Below are 22,089 nucleotides of genomic sequence, written 5' to 3' on the forward strand. Positions count from 1 at the left end.
GCTGGAGCCACGGTTTCTGCCAGGGATGCATCTTTGTCCTCCGCAGCCGAGGGCTTGGACGCAAATGCACCAGGCAGCTCGTCCCACCACGCTCGTGGGGCACCTGATGCAGAGCCAGCATCTTAGCAAATGTTTGATTTTATCCAGGTTGATACGACTCTTGCTTCAACAATCCAAAGTTGGTCTGGCTCCTCGTGGATGAAATGTGACTGTCCGCTCCTGGCACAAGAGAAGTTCATAAATGTAAAGCCACAAGCTTTAGCATTTGTCCTTGCACACGGACATCCCTTTGCCAGGCTCCAATCTCCAACTGGTTTAAACCTGATGAATTTCTTATGAATTTCTAAGAATAAAATTCCATGACGAAATTAGTTGAGGAAGACATTTGGCAAGACTACATTTGTACAATTGCTATACCTTTGGGTATGAGCAGACCTGCAGCCTCTGCACCGCCATATCCCGAAGGGGATTTTTGTATACTTCCTTTGCAAATACTTGTACAATTTACACATGAAATATTTCCATGGATGGAAGAAGTCACAGCCTGCCATTCAATTTGATTTAAGTATTGATATTTTTCTTTCACTAGTGTGTCTGTCAATGCCCTGCGTTAGGAAGTAAAATTCACTGTACCTTTTCAAACTATGTTACAGGTTTTTAATATACTTTTAATCATTTTACAACAAAACTCTTATTTTCAGATTATATTGAATTTTTGAATATTTTTTATGATCTCATTAATGGCTTGTCAAGTATCTGTGTTTCCACAAGTAGTTTTACGCATCTCTAATCGTATCATTTCAGACATTTCCATTTTATTTTGTTTTGTGAAAGCTAATGAGGCTTCATCTCTAAGCAGAAACGATCTGATTCTAAAGAAACTGAGAATTGGTTGTACTGACAAATCTGAATGCAACAGCAAGACACTGAAAATAATTATTTGCAAATGTATCTGAACTTGTGAAATTAAATTTGAAACACACTCACAACAATACAAGAAAGGAGTATTACCATGCAAAGTTAAAGCTTCTGTGCTGGTGGGGTTTTTTGGGGTGTTTTTTTGTTTGTTTTTTTACTTCTTTCAGAATCACCTCTGCTGCATCACTCTTGTCCTGGACCTTTATCTTTCCAAGGAAGAGGCAAAAGTGACAAAGAGCCTTTTACAGCGAGATCACCAGTTCTTCTCCACTCAGGTCTGTTGTGTCTGCAAGTCTGATGGCTAGCTAGGGATTAACCACCAGGCATAACCTGGATTAACTGGTGGGGTCAGTCCAGTGGCTGGTGGACAACTGGCCATACAGTAATTACCGATCTCAGCAAGGACAGCAGGAAGTCAGGAGGACAGAAATATTTCCTTGCTTTGAAAAGATGCACTGAAATATTAAAAAGCAAGCTTGAGATATAATCAAAACAATAATGCTGGGGTTTTCTTTACTGCTTTCCCATCCTTCTAACTACAAGTGGAACCAAACCTCTGCGCTCTTAAGTTACAGCTAAACATGGAAGCTGAAGTTAATATTAAGCTAAGTATTAAGCCTAAAATAAAAAGGAGGTAAAATGAAATCTCCACTCTTCAACATTGATAAAAATAACATTTGATACAGGATGGCTTCTGTGCATGGCGCCTAAAGTGAGTCCAAGTCACATCATCCATGGACAAGTAGATATAATTTAGCAATAATTTATTCAATGTGGTTAAAATCAAAAGTTCATAAACTAAGAATTATATTCTGGGAATTGAAAACATAATTTTCCATGTGAAAATGAATGTTTAAACGTTAATATAAATATCAACTTAATATAAATAAGAAGGTGTCAATCTATTCTCTCATTTCTCCTAACACGTAGACACATTTAAAATAAAACATAAGAAATTCACTGATCATTTATTTGTACTCATAAAACATTTCTCTGCTTGTTAAATGTAACAGAACTGGACCTTTATTTTATCTTTACCAGGAACTACTTCAAGACAGGGAAATTCTAGGAATATTTCCAAATATATTTTGCATTAGATAAAAAGAAAATTAATATAGCTGCCCAACTTCCTGGCCTTGATGAAATTCATTTGAATTTATAGTTACCAATAACTTTACTTTTAAAAATCCTAGGAAAATTAAAATTTCAAGTGAAATTCCACAGATAGCACACCCATAACTATATGAGGCATCTGGACGAGTATCCTAGCCCAGTCAAGAAGGGCATTGACTGTGTGTACAAATACCTTGCAGAAGTGTGAAGAGTCACATGCTTTCACTTTTATTTCACCCACATCCCCTTAATCAGTCTCTGAGCAGACTATCATTTAATGACTGTGATTTGACATAACAATATTCAAAAAAGCCTCAGTCTACCTTTTCTCACCTCTTCTTGCAACGATGGACTCTGTATTTACAGGCACAGAAAAAAATTTGGTTTGGAGCTAGCTCATTAAGGACCTGAATTTGCCTTCTGTAGGCACCCACATCTTCCCTGCTTTTATCAGACATCCTGGATGTGAAATTTCGTGACAAGAATCAACCTCTGTGGAGAGTATATAAAGTGAAGTGTCTGGCTCCACAGTAATATTTCAAGAAAGCATTTCTGTTCCCCAGTCCACTCACCCTCTAGGGAATCTGTAAACTCCACAAATTAACTCTGCAAAGCAGTGCGCCTTATCAGGGTTTTGCTTTGTTTTCAGCATTTAAAACAATGTCCTAAGGTTTTGTTTGATGGATTCAGACTTCCAAAGGAAGCAGCTCTCCTCCGCTGTCCCACCTGCTCCTCTTTTCACCAGGCTCCAGACTCCTGCAGACATCAAAGTCAAGGCAGCTTCGCACAGACGTGAGGCGTTGACCTGGGCTTAAATGGTGTTAACTAACTCCCTCGTGCGCTAGTCCTCTCCAAGAGTTTTTGTCCACTCTGTGAATAACAGACATTTTAAAAAGAAGAAATAACAAGAAGGAAAACAAACTTTCACCACTGTACTTCACTGCCTTCTCCAAAACATTACGGTGGCCAATATGTAGGCTTGCCATCTCTAGACCCGTATGGAAGCTGACAAACTTATACTCTAAAATCTCAGGTGAAAACTGCCTAAGGTGGAGGAGAACACTTCGTACGGTAGAAGGACCAGGTCTCAACAACCTACAAACATTAAGCGATACCCATGGTCTGATCCTGCATAAGACCAGCTTGTCCTTCCCTGGTGCCCTGGCTCAGCAGAGCAGACCGCGGGTTGGTGCTGCCCCCCTGGCACTGAGGTTGATGCCCAAAGTGGGTGCAGAAACGGCCAAGCAGCAGGTCACCGTGGGGTGGATAACGTTCCTGGCTCCAGAGCTGTTGAGCTGTGTTGCTCATGCAGAGCCAGCTCCGACACCACAGTGTGACACTGCGTGCCTGATGTGGCTCCATCCCCGGTGGCTGCGGGGTTGTTTTCTGCTGCACAAGGCCCTTACTCCGCCGCAGTGACCTACTTTCATACTCTGGTTTGATCAAGTTTAAGAAAAAAAAGAACAAAACAAAACAAAAAACAAAACAGACAAAAGCCCCAAGCCCCTCAACAACAAAACCATGAACAAAGAAATGAGTGACTATTTTTTAACTTGTTCTTTAACATTCTTAAGCTGTTATGGAAAATAAATAAGACTCAAATCCTGTAATTCATTCTTATATACCTAAGGCAATACAATACGCATTTTTGTATGTTGGATTTTTGCTTCAAATAGCTTTGTAATAGTCTTATCCAAAAGATGAACTGCAAATGTTTTTTTTTTTTTTCCTTTGGCATAAGATACTTTCCTCTCTTGTAAACACAGATTTAAGAAACAAAGATTTTCTTTTAAGATCTACAGCAAATAGGACTTATATTTGAATATTTACATTTGAATATTAGAGACTTTAAATAATCTAGCTGTGAAAGACAAATAAATTAAGCCTTCAGAACAGTGAGAACATAGTTTTAATCGTGTTTTCTGAGAGAAAAAGCATAAACTCTAAAATGCAAGTTGTTAGTTCTGTTTTCCAAAATGGCATCACAGTTGCAGGATGAGAAGATGTAATGGTCTGACAAATACTGGGGCTTTTGAAGAAAAAGTTAAAAACGTGTAAAGTACCAGATAAACTGAAGGCTTATGATGGCACAGCACACTCTAGGGAAGAAAGGATGATATAAATGTCTGGATGAGTCCCATAATCATGTCCATACCTGGCAATGGAGACGTCTACATTGGCAGAGACCTGAGTCAGCAAACTCCATGTACACATAGCCTGTGCTGTTTGGGTTATACTGGCCTAGGTACATAGCCCCAGATTAGTAACAAACCATAGACCAAAAGAATAGTTCATCCTTTGAATTCAAAACAATCCTGGCTATCCAACAAGTTGGTTCAACTAACTAATTATGAATAGTGCTCTACCATGGGTCGAATTCCCACATCCCACAGATCAGCAATGTGGAACTTCACCAGTTTTAGTGGCTTTGCATCAAAGAAAGAGAAAGATCCAGCCCACAGAGCAATGCAGTGGGAACACTTTCAGTCACAGGACATCTGGATCATCTTTGCATAATGGCATTTCATACTGTCTTAGTGCTGACCAGATCAACAGAGGTGCTTTTTGGAATCTAAACGATACAGAATTTACTTCTGTTCCTCACTATCACTTAGGTGGTTTATAAGGCTGTTGGCTGGTTAGTATTTTATGTTAGTTCTTATTGCATCACCAGAGTACCCAATTATATAAAATTAATCTATTGATGACTATGCCATTCCTCCACAGGAAGTCTCTATTTTATAGACTGGAAACGGAGGTACAGAAATGCTGAAATCTTGTTCACAGTGCAGATCTCTGTCTCTGCAAACTGATTATACCAGTAGCTATCCTAGAAATCATTAACTATTTTGGTCTGGGAAGTCACCTATTCTGGCAAAAGAACTTTTTGCTGTTGCACTGGGATGCCTTAGTGTTTGACCATCGTGGCTATGTCCTAAAACTCATTTTGTCTCTTGAGATGCCTGGCAAAACTTCCTGTGATTAGAACAAGCCCGAGGCATACAAGATTGCATTGAACCCAAGATCAGAGTTCAAAATTAGGTATCCAATATCCCTGTCCACTTAACAAAACCTCCATGAGTTTATGAATAAGGAAAGATTTTAGAGAAATCAGGACAAAGAAAGTACGCAAAAATCCAAGTATTTCTAAAATACTCTCAGTCACGATAAGAGAAGCAGATCTAAAAACTTGACAAATTCTACCTCAGAGGAATCCATCGTGTCCCAGGAGAAACAATACCTAGCAATCAGAAAATTTGTTTGACATTATTCTGTGAAGAAAAGGACATTTACAAAGGGATTCATGGGAATTAGAACAGAAATCCAAAAAACAAATAGGATTTGATGATGAAGCTCCTACACATAACTTACAAATTGGTCTCCCAGTTTAAGTCTATTAGAAGGCATTATATAAGGACATATGAGAGATCATCCATAATCTGTATAAATACAGTGGCTGGAGCTCTGTTCATGGAGTAGCGACACCAGGAATTAGACCTCTTACGAGGGAAGTTCCCCAGCCCAGAAATTTGCTGCCAAGATAGAAGACAAAAGACAAGAAAGGAGTATACCAAAACAAGAAAATAAAGGTCGGAAGGATAAGCAAGTGGTTGGAGTGCATCAGCACCCTGGCTCCTCTTATATATAGAAATATTATATTAAAAAAGTTTTTAAGAGTTTTGAGAGAAGATAAAGAAGTTGAATGAAAGGTAATAAATTCAGGCATGCATAAGCCATTAATAGCACTAGAAATGAAGAAATCTATTTCTGAAACAATTTAAAATAGAAAACCTAGCTAAAAAGTCACAGAAATAGATGATGTGCTCCAAGAAATGGACTAGGAAAGTCATCAGCAGCAGGTTTTTTTAGTGGGTAAGATAGCACTTGTAAAGGTTGGAGAAAAACAAGTGATTGGGACAAAAGATGTGGACAAGACTTACGTATGGAGACGCATATTAGAAACCTAGTCTGGAAACTATGCAAGTGAAGCCTGAATATTTTTGATTAATGTCTCTTTTTACTGTGCTTCCACATTTGCATTTAATTCCTGAATTAATTTTTTTTTTTATAGTGGATTCTGCCATTCACCAGCACAGACATTTTGCTGAACTTTACCTTGCAAGAAATATCTTCAACTTGAATACGTCCCAACATCCTTTCAATGCATTTCCACTATTCCCTGCATTGTTCCATTGATTTTAATAGTCTTCAGATCAGACCCATGGGACTGAAAGATAAATGTATTACATACTCCAGAATGAATGGTTAAAAAGCGAGTGCAGTAAGATTAATGCATTTGTAACTATTGTTTCCACAGTGCCAATAAGGAATAAGTAGGATAACAGATTACTCCCCAAGACAACATATCCTTAAAGCATATAACTTGAAGAGCTGCATTGTTCTTAATTACACGGATATTTTTTCCATTCATATGACACTTTTCAAGAGTGCATACATGCTCTGAAGGCCCCGGAAAGAGACAATTGCTGATGCCCTAAACAGCTATTCTTAAAGTAAATGGGATGTACGTAACTTGGCAAAAAATAGTGATTGATTTATATAGAGCACATTTAAGTATTAGCACTTTGATTACAGGCCTTCATTCTATTTTTCCATAATGCATTGCATTTAGTAGACAAATTGAATATTTCTCTACCCCTTCCCTCACCCACTGCCTGCCCGGCGGAGGCAGAGGAAGAAGATGCTACCTCAGCCAAAGTGCCACCACCACCCCGCAGTCAGGCGGGGGCTTAGTGAGAGGAGGGATGGACCCATTCTTCACGGAGAAAACAAGGTAGTTACAGCAATGCTGTCAGAGGGTTTTTTCCTTTTTTTGAAAAATATTTTTGTGGGATTACACATATTTCTCCAAACCACGACACAAAAGACATTACACTTCATGCTCTTCTGGCAAGCGTGCTTTGCTATTCATTTTACTTCGGTTTTCAAAGAAACAGTGCGTTGCAGTTCTGACACAGAGCATTTGCGTTGGGTTACAGATGAAAAAACAAATTCACTGAATGAAAATTCCTCAAATAATTCTGTTCAGACTTGACACACACACACATAAAGAATCTTCAGCTGACAATCTGTCTGAAATGCAAAAATACTCCCTCGTTCTTGCCTTGAATTATCTTAAGAGTAGCACTGCAGCACTGTTTCTGCATGCTTTCGAGCACCCTATCTCGATTAAACATCAGGTCCCTACATAAGCCTAATTGCCTTGCCAGGAGCTGTAGGCAGCCCTCATGCCTTCTGGACAGGTCCAGTCTGTCCACAAGTGTGGCAGGAATTAGCCCCCGGTAACAGTATCATGGGTACAACCAGAGGAAGGAGTTGGGAAGAAACGAGTCCTGATGGAGTTTCTCAAACCTGCCTTTGAGCCTGGTCTGAAACCTCACGTGCTCTTACCCTACTGCTTTAGCTGACGCTGTTCAATGGGAACCCAGGTTTTTCTGTTTTTCACAAAAAATCATTAACATCTTAGGAAACTCCAGCTTGAAATGGCAATCCATCAAGAGCAAGATTAATATAGGGATGCAATCATACGTGCTGTTCATCATTTATTCCACCTTAAGCAGGTGGCACAAATCTGTCCTCAGCAGCCCCAGAAAGTAAAATTTGGAAATGCAAATAGCAGACGCTTTGCAACACGGTAGAAGCAGATCCAAGAACCAATCCAGTCTGTGCTATTTTGGATGCTTTATTTTCATCCAGCTCTAACCTGGTCCCATGGACTGAGTGTCCAGGAGAGGCTGCCATGCTCCAGGGATGATGCCAGCACCGCAGGAGCACACCTGCGTAGCAGCCACCGGACCGTTCATCCAGAGCTGGATGAATAGTGCCCAATCTCTTGTTGAAATCAGTTCACTTCAGCCAAGTTTTAACCTGCTTTGCTTTCCTGCTGTGACCAGAACCCGAGAACTATTTTTTTTTAAGGCTTATTCATGCTTGTTCATCAAGTACTTGCAGGGGAAGAACTGTGCTGCTGATCCAATCAGCCAGGCAGCACAAGGTGACTCAGAGCTGGCAGGTCACAAATAAGTAGCAGAGCACAAATAGCAAGTACTTATTTGAAATTAGTCCTGGTCAATATAAGGACTTGAGAATTTACCCAAGACAATAGTCAGATAATTTCAAATAATGGGTATATCTGAGAAAATTGTTCTCTGCTGGTGGATATTCTCTGAAGCCACATTGATCAAATGACTAATGAATTATTTATTCAGCTGTGCTCTTAACCTTAAAAGCAGGCATTATTGATTTTGCTTCATATATCATATTATCAAATCAAAATATAGGAGAAAAGATACCATGACTAAAGTGGCACGGAAACAGCCCATCAGTGTGTATCTATCTGGCCTGTAACGCAGAGGGATGTACAGAGATTGCAACTACAAAGTTAGAGAGTGACTCTGACTTCGCCGGCATCACAAGACACTATAAAGGGGATTTTCCTTTAGCTACAGAATGCAGCATGGAGTCTGAGTGTCAGAAAATTACATTTTTATTCCAATTCAAAATGTAAGTATTCTACTCTCATACTGTTGCTTTCGAACAAAGCCACTGTTTGTGTATATATCAAGGTTGAGACTTAAATATCCGAGGTGAACAATAGCAAAATGAAGCATTTATGTCACTGGAATAACAGACACAGTCTGAGGAACAATACTCAAACTTGAAAGGAAATTTCCTGGGAAGAGCTAAAGATTCTGTTTCTTTTTTTAGCACTGAACTACACAGAGAATGGTAGACTTTGCAAGGGGAAGAAACCACAGTATCATAAATAAAACTTGCAGTCAGGAGAAATAATAAATACTAAGTACTTTGGTTTACATATGAGTTATTAAGGTAAACAAACACTTTCCCCCCTCCTCCCCCCTTCTCATTAGTACATTATTGCAAAGGAAACACCACGATCTACGGTGAACAGCACCAGCTCCTTTCGTAAGGCTAGGCACAAAGTGAGTGTTAAGCCCTTGAAGTAAAACAGCTAGAGATTCCCCATGGGTTTCTTGGGCCATTAATCTCTCTGTCATTCCTATCCGGCTTTTTCATATCTTCCTTGGACTTGGTGACAACGGCAAGCTTACGAGGCTCCAAAGTACCGTCGTTAAAATAACAGATTACAAGGACAAAGCTCAGCATCGCCTTGCCCTGAACGATATCTGGTTAGAAGAGTTTCTTAAAAACTTCCCACTTGAGAACTGGACTCTCAAATGCCATGAAAGAGAAATCTTGCTTTTAGTTATGTGACTTCTTTTGACTTCAGAGAGAATCCTAAAACCTGTGACAAACACTTGAACTTTTTAGTTTTAGAGGCTTCCCACAGTAAAATTTGGGACTCACCACTCCAAAGGTGTGCCTGTCTTCGGTTATCAAGGCAATTGGAAAATAGAGGGAAAAATTATTAAGAAAAAGTATTAATCAATGGTGTCTTTCAAATATTTCCATTGTGCTTTAAATTAATAATTTTGTTAATTCAAAGTAGGTGTCAATGGTCCTGAAGGGACGACTCCTCATTGTATGACACCCTACCAAAATTTGCTATCTTGCTCTCATGTTAATGTGTTTAATTAGATGAATAACGCAGTTACTGTATCTTACAACATACCCACTATATGGAGAAAAATGGTGAAACATTTGGCCAGATGTTCTTTTCTTACCAGCTCATTTAAAAAACTCTACCTTTAAAACAAAAGTCTAAAATGAATTCGTAATGAAACTAAATGACTGGAAATTGCAGAAGCCTTTGGCTACGGTCAGGTTTCATTAGGAAATAGTTCACAACATACAATATTACACAGGGTGTAAAAATAAACCGTTTGGTGATGTATGGAGTTGTTGCATCTATGGAGGGGAAGATCTCTGCTTGGAGGGAGCCTTTGAAGAAGTATTAATATAGGAGAAGAACAGAGTACTTTTGTACCCTCTCTCTCTCCCCTGCTCGGGATTAAAATCTATCCTGTGTGGAAAAAAAAAATAAATAAAATCAATATATATATTTTTTCTTTCAAATCACAGTTGGCAAATTAGATCCACATTTCTTTGAGAGAAATTGCTTTAGCAAGAAGAGTCTCTATCAAATGAGATTTCAAATATCTTGTCTTTCAAAGTTTTTCATGGTTGCTTATATAATACATTTACTATATAGGAAGAGTTATCCTCTGTACTATATTTGTTGACATAATCTAGAGCTATCTTAGTAGCAAATTTCACATTTTGAAAGATATTTTGACTACATGTTCTTATTTGGTGCAGTTCGGGGACTTCAGATGTTGTATTTGACATGTAAACAGCTATGACTGATGACCAACCTTTCAAACAAGATATACAAAAATAATTGCATTTTCCATAGCCCTTGCTGATGGACGGCGGGATATGAGAACCTTTAACCAAGCTCACCGATACTTGAGAAGATGCCGGCACCTCACTTTACAAAGATGGGGAAACTACTAGAAAAAGGCTTATTACTTTAACTGTTGGGTGCAAATGCCTCATATAGAGAATATTTGGTGCTGTCCTGCAGCCTAGAGACGCTTGTAAAGTGTCACGGTGGCATTGCAGAGAAGCAGCAGAAATAAGCAGGCTAGCCAAAGTCATACTTACGTCACTTATGATGGGATCTCTCAGCCTACAGACATTGAATTTCACAGGCATGAATGAGTAATTTAGGATTAGGTATCATTTTGGATGTGTTGTCCTATAATATGAGATAGTTTTCAGCTGGTATGGGACTATGCAGCTATTGCATTTAATAGGTTTAATCTTAAAAACACTTCCTTTCTTTTTCTTTTGGTAAGTGGATAGGAAGGCACCATGCAGGACAATCTAGGAGAAAGTTTAATTTTGCACGTCTAGAGGCAAAATAGTCACAGCAACAAATTGAAGTGGTTTAAATGAGCCCTACAAACGTGAAATGTAGCCTGAAGAAGTGCTTAGCAACATATTTAATTATAAAATTCTTCCTTTCTCCCCATTGGCATGAAGGGCCACAGCTGAGTGAGAGGCCTTGATGGTGGCATGCTGTCTCCATCTTCAATGCACCCTCCACTTACTGAAGAGGAGCATCTGCACTGATACTGGAGTGCAACCCCAGGCTTTGGTAGTTTGGGTTTAACGTGTGAGACGAGAGGGAGGAGAAGGCTCAGACAAGTTTGGAGCTCGTTCAGTTGGTCTGAAGTTGTACCTGCTCATCAGCTTTCCAGGCGCTCAGCTGGTAGATGACTGCCGTTAGTCCCATGGTCTGTCCCCATAGCACGGGGTCAGTGCGAGGAATTTATTCAGAGAGAGAATTAAGGCTCATCATCCATGAGAAGCTGCAAACAGCCGCCTCATTACTGCCAAGGGACCCTGCAGACGAGCAGGGAACACACCATGCTCAGCCAGAGAAGAGTGGGTCCTCGGTCTACGTCGCACTTGAGGGCTACATTGATAAAAGCAGCGGAAGGTATAGAGGTAAGTGCCATGGTTTGGAGCTGCACTAAACGACCTGAGCAATTCTCACCGAGGGCTGTGAGGAGCCTTCGTCGCTGAAGGAGGTTGACAGCACTTTCATTTCCATGCTCCTGCCTCCACTCCAGCCTGTGCTCCTCGGTCGTTTGCATAAATGACACTACCGATGTACTGTTATATTCAACTTTCTGGGGAAAGCAGGTAAGGGCAGTTATAGTTTCATCATCAACTATCAACAAGTTAGTGTCCTGTGTCCATAAAGACCTGTCAATGGAGGAAGGAGCTAAATTTCTGGATCTTATTTATAAAAAGAAAGTATTAGTTTTCATTTTTATATCAAGCTAATGAGAGAATGAATATCCTCTGATAAAAAAAATTCTCCACTGATGTCTTAGGCTGCAATGCACATATGCTGAAAGTCAATCGATTTCACATTGGGTTTTATTAAAATGATTTCACATCATTTGGAGGCAAGGAAGATAAGTGAGTAAAAGGCTGGCAATCTAGCCATGCTGTCTTCTGCGGGATGTATTGGGAGCAACTTCTTGAACCATCAAGTAATGTTTCATAGCTTCCAAGATTATATTACTTCTGCTTGTCAGTCACAAGCACAGGAAAAAACGGAGCACTAGTAAATAGAGATAAGGGGGATTTATAGGGACATGCAATGAGAACATACACAGGGAATGAGGGACTATATATGCGTATACCAATATTTCAGAAAATGTTTTTAGATATTTTAATAATATCCCTAAGTATTATTTACTGGTATCCCCCAAAGTATTCTGCTTATCTTTTCTAGTATCTCCTCCTCTTTCTAGTATCTCTCTCCTTTTTTCCTCTTTTGGGTTGTTTCTTAATATAGTATTTGACTAAAAAGCCACACGTCCTTCTCCTATCATTACACCATTTTATTTTTACCTGGATATTATATTTCAAATCTTTTTTTGAAAAATTTTCAGCTTATCCTGCGGTTACCATAAGTGAGAAGATATTACAAATAATGACAAGCTTTGTAATATATGTTAATAGAAAAATCTGACCTTCTCTGAAGTCTACTAACAGAAAGATTTATAATCATGGCATCCGGTTTTGGATAAACAATTTCGGAGTAGGGAGGAAAATAGGCTGCATAAATTTCAAACAAACAGTACTGTCAAACAAAAAAAGTTAACATTTCTTATTGTTTTTCTCAACTGTAATTATGAAATGTTGTTGTAATTACGAAAAAGTAGAATTTTCAAAAGCACTCACCTTTGGTGATTTTCAGCATTCCTTAATTTGTGGGCATCTATTTTGATATCTTCTAGTGGAAGTGCTCTGGAAGGAATGCAAACATACTGTCACTGGGTTTCAAGGTCCTTTAAAAGTAGCCTGTAAATGCTACTAATAAATCTGAATTGGCAAACCAATTATGAAAAGAGGACATCTTATAAAAAAAAGGATGGAAATTATAATCCATTTAAAAAATTTGCAATTTAAAAATTTTCCTATTTTATTTAATTCTGCATTTAACATATATGCCAGGGAAAAAGGCAGCGGAAGAAGCAGACCCTGTAAATCCTCACTGCTGGCACCGTCCAACGGGCTCATTACTGCCTGGGAGATTGGCCTCACAAAGCGCGGTAGGAAGGACCTGGAATCATACCAGGAAAGGGAATCGTAGCAATAAAGCTTTTTGATATTGATTCCTCCTAACTTCTACAAGCATCAAAAAATGTTTTCACACTTAGCAGGGATTCTGTTATTGTACCCAATCTGAATGCTTATGTCTAATCTGTCACCTGTAGCATCCCCAAATGGGCAATTTTTCTCCGACTAGGAAATGATTCTCCAGCACACAAAGCACTCCTATCGGATGTGGCTCACGTGTAGGTTCTGGAGTTGATTCTGTGATGACAAATCCCTTTAATTTTGACTTGCTCGTATTTGTCAAACAAGTGGGAATCCAAAATATTGCAAGAATTACTTTCAAGCAAAGCATTTGTTTTGACAGTATTGAAAAAACAGGAAAAAGGAGAGATATTATTCTCTGACAATATATCTTTTTATGCCTGAGAGGCATTGATTCACAGCAGAGGCATTTACAGCTCTTCACACGCAGCACACGCCTCAAAAATTGTTTACAAGAACAGGAAACATCTGCCAAGCTGACCTGTGAAATTCTGAGGGTTTTTTCTATAACAATTATTCCATATTCATGCACCCATGAAAAGATGGGGTGGGTGGAAGATGGCTTTGAACCACGTCTGCTTTCCTACTTTCTAGGTCCCTGTCGATACCGGAGCGGTTTTACGTGCTGGCTGTACAGCCCAGGAAATTACTGTAGTGCTCACGAGGGAATAAGATCACAGGAAAGGATGCAGCCCACGAGCACAAAGTGCTCGCAGGAGAGGGAGCAGGAGGTGCTCCAAAGATGTCCATACAGCCAAAACATCTCCTGGTCTCCCTTTGCCTTGGGGTGAGCCAAAGTACCTCCTGGACACCTGAGCGCGCGTTGCTTCTGAGACACAGGATGGATAAGGATTAACCAGAGTCCGACACGCGTGTCCTTAAGAAGACGCAGCAGTGATTTTATAGTGCAGTTCCACCTCTGCCAACTAAACTGGGCTGGCGGGTTTTATTTCTCCTTGGGAGGCTGGGGACGTGTTCTGGCTATGTGACGTACCTTACTACTTTGCTGATATTTCAGAAACTCTTTCCTGTCTTGCTGAGCAGCCTGGAAGAGTCTCTTACCTTTCTAAATTGAAACGAATCTGCTGCATTCTTTTTCTTTTTTCTTTTTTTTTTAATTTTTTTTTTTAGCTTTGTGTCCTTTTTATTTTCTTTTTTCTCATCCCTATGTAGATAACAGAAGTGTCTGTCCTTCACTGAAGAGTTTTGATTCCCAGAAATCTCATCATATTTAGTCTCAATTTGTTCAAAGTGGAGACCCTCAAAACTCACACATAAAAACTGTGCAGGAATTGTCTTTGGTTGACCAAATTCTCTTCTCAGTTGCATGGGTGTACCCAGAGGAGTCAGACTGAAGTCAACAAGATATTTCATATTTATTTTAGCCTTAAAATTGTAAATCTGAATTTAAATTCAGATTCATAGTATAAACCCCATCCAAATGAAATGTGATTTAAATAAGTACATTTGCTCAATAATTCGTTTTTAAACATTTCTCATATTTGAGTAATATAAAGGCATATAGAATGTTCCCCTTACATTTCATTTGCTTTATCTATGCACATGCGTGACCTTGCCCTTGTGGGAAATGTGTCCAGGCCTGGGGTCCAAAAACCATCACAGCACAGTCAGTAAACGTATATTGTATCCATGTGACAGACTGAATTGTAAAAATTGTTACAATACAGAGATCAATAACACGTGTTAGAATGCTGTTATTAAATATAGCAGTGCCTCAGTAAATGAAAAACCACATCAACTTTCTATGAACCAATGTTTTTTAGAGGAGAGAGTAAGCCATAGATCAAGCTTTAACAAATTCTGCTGCTGTTGAATAGATGAATTTTCTTTGCTAGCAGCCTCCATTCCACCTATTGGAGAGAAAGGAGAGTAACTCATGCTACAGAGACCAAGTGATTTTAAATGAAGCAAAGGAATGCACAGCTCCAAACGGCAAGGTTTCGATTCAGAAGCAACTCTGCTCAAATATAGGCGCATCATATATTTTAAAAAGTACAGGAACTGCTTGAAAGAGAGAACAGGGTTATTTCAAAATCAAAGTGCAATCCAAGAGTCTAGTCCAGTGCATTAAACAACAGGCTCCCAGAAGGGAAGACTGCTGGTCTTTCATGATTAATATATTCGTTTTTTAAAAAAGCGCCAGGGAAAATGGATGTACGTGTCTCAGAGTTCAGAAGAAGGTTTAAGCCTGAGTGATAATAAGGAATCAAAGCAGGAACCATAAGCAAGTAGAAAAAGAGAGACCTGCACAAGAAATTATGTTGCTGTGAGAAATCCAAAATATTAAGAGGTCTGCCAAATGTTTAAAAATAGCTGTTCAGCGCAAAAGCAAGCTGCAAACTAAAGAAAATGCTTAACCAAATTTGTCTACACAGGGTCATTTTTTAAAGGGTATTAAAACAGACAAATCATAACAGAAAAGAAAGTCTGTAATTTTAACAGATGATTACTAACTGCACTAATTAAGTGGCTTTAATTGACTCCATCGAAGTCAAGAGACAATTCATATGTATATTGCTGCAAGACTCAGTAATCATAATTTCTGCAAAGTAACTTTTAAATGAGTTATCCCGCAGCTTTTATTATCTAGATAGCTGCTTTCAATCCATGATTTGCAGATCCCCAGGGGCCAAGGATTACTGCCGAGGCACTGAAGGTAACTAAGAAAAGCATGTTTACTGTCAATATACTGCCCCTGGAAGCTTTGAAGGAACCCAAAATTGAGAAAGATAAAGAAGAGAAGGGGTGCAGAGGGAATACGGGGTTTTTTCTGCTTTATTACTGCTTCCTAACTTTCCAAGCACTTTCAGAATATGGAAAGATATGTTCTTGCTTTCCCATGAAGAATTGTTATTTTCTTGCCCTTCTAAATTAAAGAGAAAGAATATTAAGAAAGAATTTTAAGGCACACAAGCAAAACATTTTAATACGTACAACCATTGGTTCTAAAAAATAGTTTCTACTCCTTATAACTTTACCTGATATAATTGAAAGTTGGCAACTTCAACTAAAATTTGGAGGTTTTTAGATAGTCTGAATCATACAAGTCCATCAAAAAATAATTTAACCCATGGCACCACTGTTCAGCAAAACTTTTAGTAGTTGAAAACACAGTCCTGTAGCAGGAAGGGTCAAGGCCGCCTTTTTTATGTTTTCTCATTTAGCCCCATAACTCCTTCGTTTAACCTTGAAGACTGACAAGGGCAATTAGACCCTCTCCTTCCCGTGAAATCACTTTATGGATTGGCAGCCTGTTGCTTTATTGTCATTCCTTTCCTCCAAATTGAATATGTTCAGCTTTCCTGCAGTCCCACATTATAAACCTTTCACTCTTTTATTTGCAGTCTTCCCAACTCTCTTATTTATCTTTCTTTTTAGAAATACCACACTCAAAATCTTAATGTAGCATTTTACATGTTACCTTCCCAGTTCAAAATTGAAAGGACTATATTTTTTTTCATTTATAGCTAGTGTTTTACAGGTGCTCAAAACCTCAAAAAGTGCAGAACTGATCTAAAGATGTATAAAAACCTTTGTACTAGAGCCACTACTTTAAGACCATTTTAACTCAACATACAAAAAAGCTGAATTAAAAGTATGTGTATATAAAAGTAGCTCAGCCATTTCTGAATCTTTGAACACTTACCACTTATTTATATTTATTTCTTATGCAGTCTCCCGTAAAAAAGAAAAACTTTTTTTTTAAACAATTGCTATAATTTGTTCTCAGTTTTTTAATACCTTTGCTCCATGTTTTCCTGAAGATATCCAAGAAAAGAGTTTGTAGCCAACATCCTATGATAGGTTTCATTTTTCCTCTCCTAAATAAATTGAGGAAATAATTTAAACTGAAGGCTACTTTTCCACCCCTGGAGAACGCTCTCCTGTTCAACTCCACCATTCTTTCTCCTTAATCATTTTTTCTGTGGGGAAAAAACAAACTCATGAAATTACAGTCACATCATTTTTAGCTTAAAGGTCAGCATTTCTTTTGGTTCTTTTTCTTTAGATATAGCAGTAAAATTTACATGGGTCAAGATTAACAACGCATTTTCACATTTTTATTTACTGGTCCTGTGAAGTGAGGGTAATACAGAGTCAGCTACGAGCTTGGCAGTGGAGTTGCCGTTTTGAAAAGAAAGAAATAAATGCAAACACCGTCCCCATTGGAAATCAAGCTTTCGGGGTGGCGTGTGCGTACCACAAGCATGAAGCTTTGCACCCTTCTCTCTCCTCACTTTTTTTCTGCCCAACTCAGCCCGGGTGAGCGGTGCAGCGGTGACAGAGGTGCTTCCTTCAGCACAAGAAACTGCACGGAAAAGAAGAATGCTAAAACCACAGGGAACAATGGTGCAGCATAAACGTAAAGCAAGACAGAGACAGCCAGGAAAACTACTGACGCAATAAAGACTTGCAACAACCGCAAGAAGGAATAAATAAATACAGGTAACAAGTAGATATCTATTTGAATCCTGCCAGCCCCCTGGAAATTACTATAAAGCGACCCTACAAGCAGTAACTCCGCAGTTTAAAACAGGACAAGAAAAGGGAGCAGCCCTCGTGCAGCACGGAGCCTCGGCAGGCAGAGGCTCCCCAGCCGGGCGATGAGGACAGCAGCCCTGCTCGCAGCACCGCAGCAGCGAAACCTTTCCAGTCCCTCCATCAGCACCGGCTGCTCCCACTTTTAGTTTGCAAAATGTGGTACAGCCCTTTCTCCTGGCAGCGGGAGAGGCACGCGATGGAGGGTACACAGCCTCTTTGTGAATGTATATCATCCAGGCCCGGGAATTACGAGCCTCCGTCACGCCACTTAAACGTGAGCCAAACAACGGTGGCACACGGAGCTAACACACATATCGCCCCGTGCCACATCCACCCCGTCTGCAGCCTCCCTCCGCTCCAGCTTGTATGGAGCCGAGTGGTTAGACAGCCGCGGGTAGACATTTTTCCCCAGGACCTGTTGGAGGAGAGATAAATAGACATCCAAAGAGTAAAAAAAAATCCCATTTAGAAATTGCAGCTTGCAGAAATGCCCCTGTGTCTCACCTCGATCAGTACGTTACCCCAGTGCCTTGGGGTGCATGGCTGAATGACCACCATCACCCCCCCGGCAGCGTAAGAACAGCCAGACAAGTTCCCCCAGGTCTTCCCCAGCTGCGTGCAGGGATGAAGGTTCAGGTGATGGCATTTAAGTAAATCTGTTGCCAGATAAATTCTCCTTGAGCAGTCACTAATACGGATTTAGCTGTGACAGGGAAAGATAAGTTTGAGTTAAGTCCATAAAACGTAGTCTCATGTCAAATACAAACAAAAGCAGGAACATGGTATATATCAAAATACGCTTCTAAAGCAAGGGGGTGAAATTTTACACAGCATGGGGAAGCTTTATACCCGTACGAAGCTGATTATCAGTGAGGACCAACAGGCCTGAGGCTGTGAAAGGCTACCAGGACCTGCTGGGCTCTGCCCAGAGCTACCAAACATTAGTTATGGTAGCGTAAGAAAGATTTCCTCCTACAGGATTAGCATGGGGCTGGAGCACAGCACCAGGGTGCTATGCACACAATATTGGATACACGTCAACAGAATATTTTTAGCACCTGTAAAATATGAAAACAACGCAGAGTGCATGCATTTCCCTAATGATAGCAAAGAGAACACAAAAATATTAATGCAATGGTGTGAAAAACACTGATTATTGCCTATTTCTCTTTTGTGCTTGATCCACTCTCTCAGCAAGCAGCTCTGTTGCTCTCTACCATCCACACGTCCATACACGCATGTATGCAGATACGTATGTACAAACACACATGCATTTTTTTTATTTCTGCACCGCAGACCAATGTTATTTTTCTGCCTCTTCAATAACCAGATGACAGAGAAGGAAATATGCCTTTGCAAAGGCACTGTATTCTGGCTCACTGCTCTTTGCTATTTTTCAGCTGGATGTCACTTCAGATTATCAAGTGCTGTCCAAAGTGCAACACAAGCCCAACAGACCAATTTCTGTACTTATTTAATACTTCTGCATTCACCGAAAATGCATGAGTGCATCAGTACAAGTATTGTCCTAATTTGTTTAGGGTAATATAAACATGAAAAAAAAAAAATAATCTGTCTTCTGCACTAGCACTCAAATCACATTCTAAGCTAAAAAAAAAAAAAAAAAAAGCAGCCTTTAGGGAAAATACTTAAAGACTGAAGGATGAGCTAAGTATATAAAATTTGGCTAAGTAATGAGTAAATAGGTACATGAACTACATATAAATATTTGATGAATAAGCTAAAGTAGGAAAAAATTATATAGGGTAACCTAAGGGGGTATAGCTTAAAGCGATGTGAAGAAATCTTGACAGTGCGATGTATTAGACTGTGGAATAGTCTCTCAAGGGAAGAAGTATCAACTCTATAATTTAGATACCTTAAGATATGATTGGAGAAAACACCAGAAAGCTACAACATGCAGCAAATATTCCAGGATTTGAGGGGACAATCTAGAAGACAAACAGCGGCAAGATTCCTATCTCTACTTTCAGCTCGCGTTTTTTAAGCTCTTGCCAAATGAGCGTGAGACAGAGCTTTTCTACCATGGAAACCCAAGGGGATATGCAGGAGGTGCAGAGGACCCTGCCACCAGTAGCCAGTGGGACATCAAGCTTTGCTAGATGTGCACAGAGACTGCCTGCTGTAAGGGCATGGAGATGCAACAAGGGAGAACACAGGGACCACCAGTGAGGTCATGCTTTGAGGCTGAACCACAGCTTTCCAGAGGTCCCCTCCAACAACCATGGGTATACCTCTGTAACTCAGTTCGAAGCATCGACATTTAGAGTACGTGCTCTGCAGCTGTCTTTCCACATCGGTGATATTTATAAAGCATGACCTGCTTAAACAAGCCATGTGAAGTTGTCTGCTGCTTCTCATCTTTGTGTATGTTTTGTTTTTCCCCAGCAGTAGAAGATGCCATACAGGTTCAAGTTTAGTTAAGCTGATCTCAACAGTATAGAAACTCCACTGCTTCAACAGTATTGGCCCCAGTTTATGAATACATTTCTTTAACCAGAAAACGTCTACGGAACTCAAAAAAGGGTTTTTTACATACCCGTCGCACAGCAGTGAACAGCAAGTATTGTCTAAGACCTTCACTGCTCTTTCTGTGCAATGCATGGCTCATCATGAGAGGCTCACGTGATTTTTCACCTCCTTAAGTAGACAGCCTATGTTTACAAAGTGCAGATTCACAACTGAAGTGAGAGCTAGAACTTGTCCTGGGCTAACATCCATGTTTGCAAAAACTGGTGTTATGTATCTTTTTTACCTCTTAGAATTGTCTACAAGTCCACATTATTAAATATATATAAATAGGCGTTATGTTTACTCTTCAAATGTCTAATTTGTATGTGTATATTCATGTATATATAAAACTTGGGATGTGCAGAGGGAAGGGTTCTCAAGCCAAGCTCACTGAGATTCAAATTACAGCACACCTTTTTCTCATCATATGAACACAAATATTTTGAGGCAAATTTGCATTTTGTAGCCAGGGGCATCATTTGCAGGTGACTGAACAATCAATTAAAATAGCTTGAGTAAGTTCTTCTGTAGGGGTGGGGGTTTTTTTTCATTTCATATAACCAGGTCGTTGCTGTTTAATCACATGGTTAGGGGCATTTTAGACATTAATAACAAAGTTTTCCTAAAGATTTCCAGTGCTGTCTTATGGATTTACATTTTCCTTTCCCCAAGCTGATGGAGGACTGACCATGCAGCTTTCAACACATGGTAACGTTGGTCAGCCTTAGCAGCCTTGCTATAACAATTTTTCTACCTCATTAATTAAAATTTACGAATTCGATGCAGACCGCATAGCCATCACAAAATGGATCGATGGCTCCTCCATAGCCTTAGGCCTTAGAGTCTTTGGGCTTTGAATAAAGTGAAAGACGAGTCGGCAGAACCGAAATGAATTCAGGATGAGTAGTTTGAAGACGTCTAGGATAATCCTGTTTACCTTGCACTGTTTCAAAAGCAGTCATTTCTCTACATGTTGTTTATAGCCACTTTGCTGTGGTTATTTGCAATTTCTCTGTGCTGCTCAGTTGCGCGTTTTGATTGGCACCAGCCTGGTATTTCAGTTCCAAGCTGCTGTTCAGCATCAGCACGTTCAGATAGGTCATGAACTCCTTAACCACAGATACCACGGATCTTTATTTCCATTAGTGATTGATAATTGTTTTTTCTTAGGATAAATATTTTGAGTTGTCTGAACAAACGCACTTATGCATAACAAGGTTCAGCACTTCTGTGATTAAGCTGCGCTTTTTTCTTTACTTTTTTTTTTAAGGTTAGCTATTCAATCATGGAAAAACAATAATTTTGTCACTGGTGGTGAATCAATCATCCTACAAAATGCATAGTTAATGTTTGTTTGGTTTTGCTTTTTTTTTTCCCCCTCATAAACTGTTCATCAAACACTTGTGAATAATGAATGCATAACTTCGGATCAGAAATGATATGTAAATCCAGGGCTCAATTCATCCAATAATTTATTTATCAAGAGCAATTTGAGTAGTCCTATGTAAAAACATAAAATTAGTTCTCTATTAAGAGCCAATTGAAATTTTTGACTGTGCATAAGTGCATGCACATATAGCCCTACCCTAACCCTGCTGCTGAGCCAGACTCTGCCTTGTGCTCACCTTCACCAGCCTCCAGAAACGCAAACAGTTCCCAGCCTCCCTCATATTTCCATTCAAAAATTGTCCAAGAAGAACAACGTTACAGCTAGTAGAAGTGACATGGCATACTTTGCATATCCCTTACGACTTTGTTCAGTATGCATATGGTTGTCTCGAGTTAAGATATAATCTATCGGAATACATTTGTACCACCGTCTCCAGTATTGCT

The sequence above is a fragment of the Grus americana genome, chromosome 9, assembly GCF_028858705.1.
Source record: "Grus americana isolate bGruAme1 chromosome 9, bGruAme1.mat, whole genome shotgun sequence".
NCBI classification, from domain to species: Eukaryota; Metazoa; Chordata; class Aves; order Gruiformes; family Gruidae; genus Grus; species Grus americana.